Genomic DNA, 13807 nt, shown 5'->3' with positions numbered 1-13807 from the left:
ATGTTCATGATGAGATTGCACCTAATCTTGGGCAATTTACCACATCCTCTAACATACACTTTTCACAAAGTGCCCATACACTTATTTTACAATAGTCTCATACTAGTGCATTCAAGATCAGCACATGCTAAATGATAAGGGTAAAAGCGAGAGGAGTGATTTCCAAAAGATAGCTAGCTATACCCCTATATATACTCATACAAAAAGGAAGATAAGGGTATATATACAACTCATTGGGGTAAAGGTTTCTCCCTATGGTCCACGTGTCCATGATGGGATTGCACCTAATCTCATGCAATTTACCACATGCTCTAACATACACTTGTCACAAAGTGCCCACACAATTGTTTAACAATAGCCTCACATTTGGAGTACTTTTGGTACACATGTAGCTTATATTGACCACATAGTACAAGTGCATATATGATGCTCAATCACTTTCCTCTAGTGGGCATAATAATATACCCTTGATGCTGCTTGATCAATGAGTGACTTTAATTCCAAATATTATTTGACTGTGCTTGTTTTGGTCAATTCTTGGTTTGCGTATGCCATCCATTAACATGCAATAGCTGAAGGTATGATGTAATATTAAACTCTTAAAACATTTTATGTACATCCTTTGCATTTGTTAGGAAATTAAAAAAAGTTTGACATTTATAAACTCATATTTGCATGTTTGATTTTCTTAGCACGTATTTTGAGGGATGTATCTTGCATTGATTTTTTGTGAAATTGCATAACACATTATTTTGAATGCTCTATGAACTAAAGCTCTACTATGAATATAATGTAGATACATTAAGCATTAGTAGGCTTGTTGTATATCTATATTCTTCATTAGATAATCTTTTATCTTAATAGCCTTGCCGCTCATGTATTTTTGTTTGGCATTCACCTTGCATTAGGTATAAAATGAAATGATATTTAGAAATCTCTAATGTGTGTGTGTGTGTGTGTGTGTGTTTAGATTTAATAATCCCATCAATAAATGAACTATACAATCGATTCAGTCTTAGAATAGCATACATAGAAATATAGTTTTGGTATTTACATAATTGAAGAGTATCTTAAGAAAAGGTTTGATTAAAAATTATTGAAACTTGTCTTATGATTATTATGCGTGCTTGTTTAACTTAATGAGCTTTTTTGTTTTCTATCATAGAAATGAAATGATATTTAGAAATCTCTAATGCTCAATCTAGCATACATAGAAATATAGTTTTGGTATTTACATAATTGAAGAGTATCTTAAGAAAAGGTTTGATTAAAAATTGTTGAAACTTGTCCTATGGTTATAATCCATGCTTGTTTGACTTAATGAGCTTTTTTGTTTTCTATCCCTTAACTTGTCATATGCTTTGCATGTTTAATAATGTATAATACTTCCATGGTACATTTGATATACATTTATTACATAGTTGTTAAATATTTTATATGCATCCTACAGAATGCCATTTATACATTGGTCCAACATACTTAGGGTTCGAGATTGTGTGTGTGTAGAAGACATTATAACACCCCCTTCCATAGTGAAGAGAAAACAATTTAAAGTAGGAATGATAAATTTTTAATGATAAACTTTAAAATAAATAGAAAATCCACTGTGAATGAAGTAGCATCACTATAGGGTGAACATTTTTTTATGAAGAAAGGAAATGTGAGAAGTTGAGCTTTGATAAGTCGTTGGCAGCATCATTTTTATTAAAGAGAGGAATCTGCCTACCTACCACCATCCAACAAGAAAAACATGGTGAGAACCACTTAAGCCTTAGTTGGGAAGACAGGTGTCATAAACACCCCTCCCTTGTTATCTAAGTCACAATAAAAATACACACTTAACCACTGACTTACTAAGCAAGTTGTAAAAATTATGAGTGCAAAGTTGTATGGAGATATAAATTAGATATAAAATTTTAGAATAGAACAATAAACATAAGTGTTTAAAAAAATTTTGTAGGGTTATTCATTACAACAAGAAGGATAAACAAGTTTTCTAAGGGATATTGACAAAAATAGACCATGGCGATTGAAAATAGAGCATTATAGAGGGAAATCTAAGGTAAGAAAGGGGGAATTGAATATGGAAAGAGGTTAGTTTAAAAATAAAAATAAAGGGAAGGGATAGAGGAAAGAATTAAAGGTAAGAAGGGGGAATTAAATATTTACTTTTATATAAAGGTGGGGGGAGGGGGGCAAAGAAATAAACATAAGGGGGGATACGTGTAAAGAAAGACTAGAAGGGTGGTGACAAGGATAAACAAGAAAGGTTAGGGGGGGAACCTTTGAAAAAAAATTTAAAGAAGGGGACGGGGCACGTGTAATAAATGTAAAATATCTGTGAGTCAAAGGAAAGTAGCGTAGAGGTCAAAGAAATTGTGGGTAGCGGTACATATGGGGGGAATTCAGAGGATGCAAGCGTAGAATAGCCCTGAGCATTAGGAGAAAAGTTGACTAGGCGTGGATGGGAGTTCAGTATGATGGCGATCAGTGTAAGCTGCACAACTATCAACAGTCGACAATGCTACACTTAGAGACAGTAAGGAACGACAGTCGAAGCCATGAAGGAATTAAAGAAAAGGTAGTATGGAAGCTACAGTAGCACAGGACAGTAGATAAAGGCATTCGATGGGATAGTGTAGTGAGTAGAGTAGGTAGTTTTTGCAAGGGATAAGCATGGAAATAAATAGATGTAGATAGGGTGATTCGAAAGTTGAGAAGTAGGTAGATGGTGAAGTTACAAAGATGTTAGTCGGGTGGTGGAGAATAATCAGTTGAGTTTGGCAAAGGGTTAGTTTGTAAGTAGTTAGGGGTTAGTTTAGGGTTGAAGTCAGGGATTAGTTTAGGGGAAGCAATTAGATAGTAGTTAGGGGGTTATAGAGAGAGAGAGAAAGAGAGAGAGAGAGAGAGAGAGAGAGAGAGAGAGAGAGAGAGAGAGAGAGAGAGAGAATAGAACATAGTTTTTGAGAAAGCAAGTAAAGAGGGGAGTTAGGGAAAGTTTAGTTAGTTGGGGACTCTAGTATGGGGAAAGGATGGTACTTATAATTTCAAGGGAGTGAAGTTAGGGTAGTGGAGTGTGAATGTAGAGAGCAAATTGGTTGGATTAGATGGTTGGGAGATAGAGTAGATAGAGTTAAAGAGTGAAATACCATAGAAAGAGATAGAGAGGGGTTAGAGAGAGGAATAGTGAGGGTAGAGAGAGAGAGAGAGAAAGGGGGGGGGCACTAGATAGAAAGAGGGGGGGTTAGAGAAAGGAAAAAGTAAAGATTAATAAGAAAAAATAACTGAGAAAAATAAAAAAATAGAGAATAAGAGAAAAATTAAAAGAAAATTAGAAACTGGGAGAAAATTTAAGAACTAAGGATAAAATTTTTAGAGGAAACTAGATACTTAGAACAAATTAGAGAAAAAGAGGAAATTTTAATAAGAAATTAGGGAAAATAGGGGATAATTAGGAAAATTTAAGGAAAATAACACGAGGAAAAAAGGGAGGGGGAATTAGGCAAAATATAAAAATTTAGTAGAAAATTTTAAGAAGAAAATTAGAAAAAGTAGGAGAAATAAAGGAGAGAATAGAGGGGAAAATAGGAAAAAATGGGGGAATTAGGAAAGAGTAGGGAAAATTAGGAGGGAGAAAATAAGGGAACTTATGGGAAGGGATAATAGAAACCAGTGAAAACTAAAGAGGTGGTAGAGTGGGACAAATTGGGAGGTTTTAGGGGAGAGAATTTAGGAGAAAGAGAGGGGAGAGAAGGGTAAAGAGAGAGAAAAAAATTCTAGAGAGAGAGAAAGGGGGAAAGGCAGTTTTAAAGGAATTTCAAAGGAATATAAAGGACAAAGAGAATAATTAGTGTGGTCAAGAGGAAAAAAGGAAAAGTGTGTGTGTGTGTGTGTGTGTGTGTGTGTGTGAGAGAGAGAGAGAGAGAGAGAGAGAGAGAGAGAGAGAGCATGGCAGACCTAGATGAAGTGCTAGTTTAGCTACCTGTGATAGCATGAGGATGACATAAAGAGTGAGCTATCCAAGTACATTGGCATAATTTTAAACATGCAAGATCAAGATAATTTCATCTATGTATATACCCTTTATGCATTCAGGAAGATAAAACTTATTCATTTTTGTTGAGATTATAAATTGCATGTGGTATAAGATTCATCATAAGTCATCCGCATTTTTGTGTAATCCCTTTTTCAATTCCTTGGCATTCATGGGAGTATAGTGTTTACATAATGTATAGTACATGTAACACGAGGTATGAGCTCCCCCCCTTCTCTCTCTCTCTCTCTACATTCTTCAACATGGCATTCGAGTCAATGATTAGTGTATTTGTTTTCCAACCATAGTGTCAAGATCCTAGCCATAACTACTATGATTTTTTTGTCTTTTCCATTATTGAAAGAGTAGTCAACACTTCAAAGCTATTGCTCATAGCTCATCTCTGTAGTTCAAAACATGCAACACATATTAATGCTTATTCTAAGTGATGGTTTTGAAGCATATATCTTTGAATGACAATCATAAGTGTTCCTTGCTCTGTTGAAAGTTTGGTTTTATACATCAAATGTCTAGCTTCAATCTAGTGCGACAACATCTTCTCTTACAATCCTTAAGGAGGAAGAAACATATGGAAAAAGAGAAGGTATGCCACGTGCTGGATGGAGAGGGAGGGCTTGGAGTGGAGGGAGGGGGCTGGATGCTACCATGTGAAAGGTTGGAGTGGAGCTAGAGAGAAGCGTGCAAAGAAGAGGAAGGAGAAGCACCATAGAGAGGAGCGAGAGATGGTGGTATGAGGCATTTACCTAGAGGGAAGGCTTGCAATAACCTTTGCTAAGCATATCAAAGGATAAGCTTGTAGGAGGGAGGCTTGCACATAAATAAATTACAATGATGTTTCACCAACCCCATCTGATGACTTTTTGAGTGTTTTGCCTTATTGAACACTGCTACACCCTCCTTCCCGCAGAATTAGATCGTCAATCTATCTAACATCCACCCATTTCCACCATCTTCACATTGATCAATCTACATTGCTGCAAATTCCATTGCCTTCTATACTGACAGATAGCCCAACGCCCTTCTAGTTTGCTTCCTCCCCACAATCGTTTCCCTTCCCTTTCAGTTGGTTCCAGGCAACTTAAAAAGGGCGACGATGATTCAAGATGAAAAAGAGATGCTGCTGTCTTGAAGGTGGAACGGGAAGCTTAACCTTGTCTTGGGATTAGACAAGGGATGCTTTTGAGAAGAATTGAAGCTAACCATCAGTAGGACCTTCCTTTCAAAAAGTATCAAAGCACTTTGCAAACATGTACTCGATTTCATCCCCTTTGTAAGTCATTGTACTTGATATTAATACCTATAGAACCATATTTACTAAAGTTTCAAAATAGAACTCACTTTTATGAAATGTAATACAATCTAAGAGGCACAATTGTGTTGACTAGATTTATGACTTTGAGCATGTCGATCTGTGAAGATGCAAAAAAAAATTGGGAATGAGCAAAAACTATGTTCAACCATCGTATGCTGAGTTTGAAAAGTTTTGAGGATGAATCATAATCTCTATCTTTTGCATTTTTTGGGTAACTTGACAGTATGGTTCAATGTTTTGTGAATGGCAAGACATAATGGCAGGGGATATTTAGAGATTGATATTAGACCTTTCAAATGTCATGAGAATAGTGCAAATGCTACAAGGCTAGAGGAAACAAAGAAACATTTGGAAGTGGAGTCTTAGTGAGAAGAGAAGTAGAGGGATCAATTCTACTCCACACACAATAATATTTCTTTGCACAACTTAAGAGGCATTGTTCAAAATGCATGCCAAGATACTGGAGGAAGAAGTTAGAGAGAGAGAGAGAGAGAGAGAGAGAGAGAGAGAGAGAGAGAGAGAGAGAGAGAGAGAGAGAGAGGGGGTGGGGTGGGGGGGGGCTATGTCGAAAGAAGCTCCATCCAAGAAGGCTCTAGGTCCTGAGCACAAGAAGAATGCATCCACCTTCATTGACAATTGTAGTAAGGCCATCCAAGGTAAGATCATGGACATCACTTCTTTCAAGAAGTTCCTCTAGGATCGCATCAAGATCAGCACGTAAGGTTGGCATTCTTGGTGATGCTGTATCCATTGCCCGCTGCTAGAAGAACAAGATTAGTGTCACATATGAGAGTGGCTATTCTAAGAGGTATTCCAACCCATCTTCTACAATGTCTCACTGAAGTCTTGTACACATTCAATCCCATCATTGGAGGGTCCATTGCAATCTGGATATTAACTCGATCTTCTTTGACAAAGATATATTCATACCTCTACTAATTCATCCACACTAAATGCTAAGAATAATCCTGACTTCTTCTTTAGTAGGGACCTTCTCGCTACACTGTTGGAAATGACACAAGACTTCAACCTTGAACATTCGTAAGTAGAATTTTTTGGGATATAGTTGTTTATCCTTCTTCCCCAAAAACATGATTGACATATTAGACTCAATTTGCATAGCAGTGATGTGTGGCTTTAACATTCTAAACTTTATTGGAGTGTAATGGGATGAAATTTTGAAATATTCTTCTTCAAGCAAGACCAAGAAACCCAAACTATTGTAGATTCAGAAGGGTGCCATCTGAGGAGTAATATGGATGTATACCTCTTTACAACAACCAGATTGAACGATGTCTTCAGTGCAATTGATTGGCTACTCTGGCATGATGAGAGCAAAAGACATGACATGCAGAACTGAGAAGATATGGGAAGTTCTCAAGAATGATTATAAATCTAAGTGGCAATTTTCCTTCAGATGGTAGTAAGAGTTCAAGAGAAATGACCTATGTATCCAAAATAGTGAGCAATTGATCTCCATGACTTAGAGGTTTTGCAGTGTTCATGTTTGGATTCTAGCATCTTTACGTGCAATTAATAGAGCTAGTAAAACACTAGATTCAATTGGTTCCTCATTCAAAGAGTCACTCATGTCCATTTGTCAACAAGTGTCCTATTAATTCCACTTTGTATGTCATTATAGTGACCAACCCAAATAGCAAACATGAATCCCAATGACAACACAGGTCAAGGGTTAAAAAGTCCAAATGGAAACTACATGGGGAGGGGTGAGGACAATGGAAATGCTAGAGTGGATGTTAAATTTGTTGGTGGAAAATGGCCCACCACGATTTTGATTGTTCAAAAGGAACAGGTTATTCGATGAGATGGGCTTCAGGGATCATTAGTGAAATGGGTGTGATAGAATTACATTTGTGGTGATGGAGTGTGTAAGGGAGGGATCTCTTATGGATGTTGAGAATGTGACCCCCTAATGACTTTCTAACCATCGATGATGGTTGTTCGGATCTCTGTGAACTCTTGCAATGCCTCTTTGTGTGAGTTATGGCCCTTATATCAAAAGAGAAAGAAACCACATTTACACTATCGATTTCCTATCTCAAAGATACACTACGATCTATAGATACTCCCAGGTTGCTTTCTGTTAAGGTAGGAGAAGAGTGCAACAGCAACCCATGGAGTTGCAAGGCAAATATACATGGGTTGTAGAGGACATGCTAAGAGAGAGACCATCATCATAGCTTGTTGTGTAAGCTTTCTCTTCTTTAATACTATAAGAACAAGCATGGGCGATTGTAGTATTGTAGAGAAAGTGCTTGAGAGTTATGCACCTAAATATATAGTGGTAGTCTCATGGGACTTGATCTATACCTTGCTTTTGCATTGTATTTTAATTTTTTCTACTAGCCCTCTGCACAGGATCTCCTGAGAGTTTGCGAGTTTTAACCCATGGATGATGAGAAAGAAAAGGAACAACTATTAGTGCGTTGCTAGAATCCATCTTTTGCCTACCCCCTCTTAGCATTGCTAACCATGGCTGTCCCCACAAAGCCTTGTAAAACCAAGTCCAACTATTCTACATGCAAGAATCCATCATGTAACATCTTCCAGTGGATCCGCACCAACCCGATTGATTGTTAGTTTCAACAAAAGTCATTGAGGCACTAATGGAGGGCAAGCAAAAATAAAAGACAGGTAAGGATGAACAAAAAGATATGAGATTGGGATAGAAGAGTGGGCTACAAGGAAATGGCCAAATAAATTAACATTAGGTAGGGAAGTGCTACATAGAAGAGAGGGCTACAAAGAAATACACAAATAAATCAGCATTAGGTAGGGAGGTGCATGGGAGGAGGGTGTAGGTGCAATGCAAAAAGGTAGAGGTGGAGGGATTGGGATGTCCCTTCAAATTTATCTATGAGATTAAATATTTCTTTAATTTGTTGGCCTGAAGATAAGACTATCTAAGTAGCACTTTAGGAAATCATCGATTCTACTTTGGAAGGAAGAGTTAGTAGATGGTAAATGATGGACATGCCACATGGAGAGCTTCTCAAAGAGTGAGCGCTAGGCAAAGAATCTCCTAGAAAGTGAGTTGAGCCAAGCCATGTGGCAGTGCACTAGAGCGTGGAGTGGCTTTGAAAGTTTGTGTGTTTCATGAGAGTTTCTCTTGAGTGCAAGGGATGGTTGTGCCATGTAGAACCCTCTCCTTGCCCCTTGTCTTACTTCTCACACATTCTCCCTCCTTACATGCGGTGCAAAAGAAACCTCCCTTCCACCCACTCACTCCATCCCTATCCCTAATCCCCCCCACCTCTCTCTCTCTCTCTCTCTCTCACACACACACACACACATTTTTTGGGATGAATCTTGAAAGTTTCATTTTCAAGCAAGAACATGAGACCCAAATTGTTGCAGAGATTTTGGAAAGTGCCAACTCAAGAGTTATATGCTTGTATGCCTTTACAACCAGAATAGAATGATGTCTTGCAATTGATTAGATGCTCCAACATAATAAGAGCAAAAGACGTGACAGCTACAACTGAGAAGACATGGGTAGTTCTAAGAATGATTATTAATCTAAGTGGTAATTTTCCTTCACATGGTAGGAAGAGTTCAAGAGAAATGACACATGGAACGAAAATCATGAGCAATTGATATATCTGACTTAGAGGCTTTGCAGATTCAGTTTGTGCCTCATTCAACAAAGGGCAACTCAAGTCCATTCGTCAACAAGTTTCATGCGAGTCCCACTTTGTCTATCAATATATGACCAACCCAAAGACCATAAATGAATCCTTTTCGATGCATGAAATGGCTAAGGAAGTTTGTTTATGTGCACAAAAAAAAGATTACAATAAGAAACGATTTCATTCTTCACAAACTCAACCTTCAAATGTATTGAGAACAGGTTTTTACTAAATCAAACAATCAAGAGTTTGGCTGAGATAGAATGGATTGTTGTATGGGTAGGTTTTCATTACATAGTTAAAAATGTAAGCATGTCCACTCATTATTTTTTGCATTGTGTGCATTCTGACTATGGCGCCCTCGTCGCACTTCCATTCATTCTTGATGAGCATCTCTAAATTCAGAATTTCACATTGTGTGGGTTCATGACCCTTAGCTATGATGCCTTGGTAACACTTCCATTAATTCTTGCTGAGCACTTGTAAATCTATAAAATTTCTCAAGGTGATTTCAAAATCAAATGTTGAACCCATGATTTTAAAGTCCAATTTGCCTTTCATAGTACAATTCACCTATGCAATAAGAGTGCCTAGGGAAACCAATCTAGAATATAAAAAATTGGAGGTCTTTGCTCCATTGTCTTGCCCTTCTTTTCGGGCATTGGTCTCATAAGGAGAAATTAAAGAGTAACAAACGGGATGACCAATTTTGATGTATCCAATAATAAGAGCCTCTTCACATTTGTGGCAATCGAAAACATCGCTTGGGCACTGCGGCGGTCAAACTTCTTCTGTTCCTCCGTCGATGCTATGGGACTAGTAGGAAGGACTGTAGCAGTCTGTTGTTTGCCTGTAGTCTGACCCGAAGAAGCTGTGCTAGATGTAGATGAGCCTGTTGGCCTCACCTCATCCCCGCTAACAATATCCCACAAGCCCTTACCAACCAAGATGTTCTTAAGCATGAATGACCACAAGGCATAGTTTGGTCCATCCAGATTGTCACCCTCGGACAAATTGCCAAAACTGTCTGAAAGAGTCAACATGATGCAAAATGAGATACCCACAAGCTGCAAATGTACCTGCAAAAAGAATTGCAAGTCCCAAAAGTGCAACTGGCTGTAAATGTGCCTCCAAATCCCAAACTAATACTGGCTGCAAATGCAAAGTACAACTGGATGCTCTAAAATGCCACTAATTGCACAATGCAATCACTGCAAAAATGGCATCAACCAATCACTAACTGAAAATGCACAACCCAAATCTGAAAGAGCGCACCCATGAGTGCTAAAATGCATCCAACGGAGCTCAAAAGCATCCACAACTGTAAAGTAATTGCAAATGCGCCCAACAATGCAGAGTAAATGCAAATGCACCTGAGAGTGCAAGAGTATGGGCTGCAAAAACAGTCCTGAAGTGAAATACACAGCTCAAAACACTTACTGAAAGTGCACCTTGGCCCGAAACACCTGCAAAACAGTCCACTGACTGTGTGGGCCGCAAGAGGAGGAAAGTCTAGGAAGGAGAAAGAAGAGAGAGGTGTTAGGAAAGAAGATCAAGGAGGCATGTGATAATCGAAGAGTGTCTTGCACGTGGGTTTTCTTTAAAATTTTAAAAAGCTAGGTTTTCTCCACCTCACGTACAATGACCTGTATTTGGCTTTGCTTCTTTGCAAGCTTTGCTACCTACTACTACTTCCTCGCATGTTATCTTTCATCCTTTTAACCTTCATGCCTGCCTTGATTTTTAAAGAGATGCACCAAATCCATGGTAATTCCTTGCCATGCTCAAGCACTCCCCACCTCGGCCCTCTCAATGTTTAATTGGAGGCCTTCTAAGTAGCCACCTACAACATGAGACTAAATAGGCATCAAGAAGATCCAACATCTATAACAAAATGTCCATAAGGCATTACCCTTGCTAGCAGAGCTACACAAAGCCACACTCATTTAAGAAGAACTGACCAAACGGCTAGAGGGTGAAGGGAAAAACATATAATGCTTCATTATCCCTTAATCATCCATGAGAATTACCATTTTACCTGCTTTTCTTACTAGTGTGGTTCAACCTTTGCCACCTCGATAAAATAGAGGGAAAAACCCATGATGATGGTGAGAGAGAGGGGCTTGAGGGAGGTATCTTGCTAGGGTTGCTAGGTCTGAAAGGGTTAGGAAAGGAGCTTGCAACAACCACCTGATAATGGCAAAGAGAAAATCATATTCTGGTAGCTTGATAAAATGGTGGTAAAGATCTAGTGCCAATGGATGTAGCTTTGTAGGAGAGGTGTGAAAGGATTGCAAAGTCAAATCACAACACACATCAAGGATAAAAAAGCCCAAATGGAAATTACATGGGGAGGGCAAGGGACAATGGCAAAGCTAGAGTGGATGTTAAATTCATTGATGGAAAATGACCCACCACTTTTATGATTGTTCAAGAAGGAGCAAGTTATGCGATGAGATGGGATTTGGGGATCATTGTTGGAATGGGTGTGATGGAATTATGTTTGTGGTGATGGAGTGTGTAAGGGAGGGATCTCTTATTGAAGTTGAGAGTGTGATCCCCTAACAACTTTCAAACCATCGATGATGGCTTGTCCAATCTCTATGAACTCTTGTAATGCCTCTTTGTGTGAGCTATGACCCTTACATTGAAAGAGAAAGAAATGCCATTTACACCTTTGATTGTGTGTCTCAAAGCTATGTGCACTATCAGATCTATAGCTACTCCCAATTTTCTTTCTATTAAGCTAGTAGAAGAGTGCATCAACAACCCATGGAGTAGTGAGGCTAAGGTACAAGGGTTGTGGAGGATGTGCACACACACACACACACACACAGAGCATCATCATAGCTTGTTGTGCAAGATTCCTCTTCTTCAATACCATAAGAGTGGGCATGGATGATTGTAAGGAGTAGCAGGCTATAGGAAAAGTATTGCAAAGAAAGCGCTTGAGGAGAATTATCAACCCAAATATACAGTGGTCATCTCATGGGACTTGATCTATGCTATCTTGAGAGTTTTGTAGTTTTAATTCATGGATGATGAGAAGGAAAAAGAACAACTATTTGTGTGTTACTAGGATCCATCTCTTGCCTGCACCCTCCTAGCATTGCTAGCCATGGCTGCCCCCACAAAGGCTTTTAGAACCAAGTCCAACTATCCCCATATGCGTTCCAACTATTCCACATGCAAGAATCCATCATGCAATAGCTTTGAGTGGATCTACACCACCCCAGTTGATTGTAGGACAAGCCACTAAGGCACTAATGGAGGGCTAGAAATACTAAAAGAAAGGTGAGGATTAACAAAAAGATACAAGGTCGGGATAGAAGCATTAGGTAGGGAGGTGCATGGGAGGAGGATGTAGATGACAAGAAAGGAGGGAAGAGTTGGAGGGACTGGGATGTCTCTCCAAACTTATCTATGAGATTAACTTTCTCTTTAATTTAGGATGTCTCTTTAAAGCTCCCCATGAGATTAAATATTTATTTAATCTATTGTTTTCAAAATAGCCTGAACATAAGACTATCAAACTAGAAGTTAAGGAGATCGCCTATTCTATTTCTTAAGGAAGAGTTGGCAGGTGGTTGGGATAGAAGCATTAGGTAGGGAGGTGCATGGGAGGAGGATGTAGATGACAAGAAAGGAGGGAAGAGTTGGAGGGACTGGGATGTCTCTCCAAACTTATCTATGAGATTAACTTTCTCTTTAATTTAGGATGTCTCCTTAAAGCTCCCCATAAGATTAAATATTTATTTAATCTATTGTTTTCAAAATAGCCTGAACATAAGACTATCAAACTAGAAGTTAAGGAGATCGCCTATTCTATTTCTTAAGGAAGAGTTGGCAGGTGGTACACGATGGATGTACCATGTGGAGAGCTTCTCGATAGTGAGCTGGGTGGAGAGGAGCCTCCCAGAAAGTGAGTTGAGCCAAGCCATGTGGCAATGCATTGGAGCATGGAGTGGCTTTAACAGTTGATGTGTTTCATGAGAGCTCCTCCTGAGTGCAAGGGAAGGTTGTGCCACATGGCACCCTCTCCTTGCCCCTTGTCTTGCTCCTCCCTTATTCTCCCTCCGTGGATGCCTTGTCCAACAAACTTCCTTGCAGCCCACTCACATCATCCACATCCCCAATCCCCCCTTCTCTCTCTCTCTCTCTCTCTCTCTCTCTCTCTCTCTTAACCTCCACATCCCACCTAAGTTGCATTAATTTGCTTGAATTGTTTTTAATTTTTAAAAACACCAAAAGGCCCAAATTTATTGCTTTAAAATGAATCCAATGCATCTTACTCGAATAACTTTTATTTGTTCGAGTAAATGTATTTGTATGACTAATTTTTTTTTCATACAAATAAAAGCTTATTCATATGACACTTAGAGGTGCATGATGCAATCAAAGTTTATGATATAGAGATATTTGCACAAACTTCTAGTGTAGCACTTGATCCCCTCGATAGTTGTGCATTGTAAAACTAGTTTAATGTTTGTTGCTTATGTTTGTTTACATGGTCAATTATTGGCACTAAATTCAATTATAAATTTTGTATTGCATCTTGCACAGTCCTAATGCAATAAAATGTTATATACATTCCACATTCTATCATGAGTACAGAGGAAGACATTGCAAACATGAATGAAGAGACATGCCAAACGCGCCCATGGGTTTTGTGCCTCAAGAGCCAGATTTGGATGACCAATTGAATCATGCAGAGGCACAAGCAATCCTCAATAAGCAGAGAGAGCTTCTTGCAAAGGAGTCTCTTGGACGGTTCACAATTGGACATGTGGA

The sequence above is a fragment of the Dipteris shenzhenensis genome, chromosome 23 (assembly GCF_047967505.1).
Source record: "Dipteris shenzhenensis isolate YYH24624 ecotype China chromosome 23, Dip_SZ_1.0, whole genome shotgun sequence".
In the NCBI taxonomy this organism is placed as follows: domain Eukaryota; kingdom Viridiplantae; phylum Streptophyta; class Polypodiopsida; order Gleicheniales; family Dipteridaceae; genus Dipteris; species Dipteris shenzhenensis.
The sequence above is the reverse complement of the archived record's forward strand: the minus strand, read 5'-3'. Positions refer to the sequence as shown.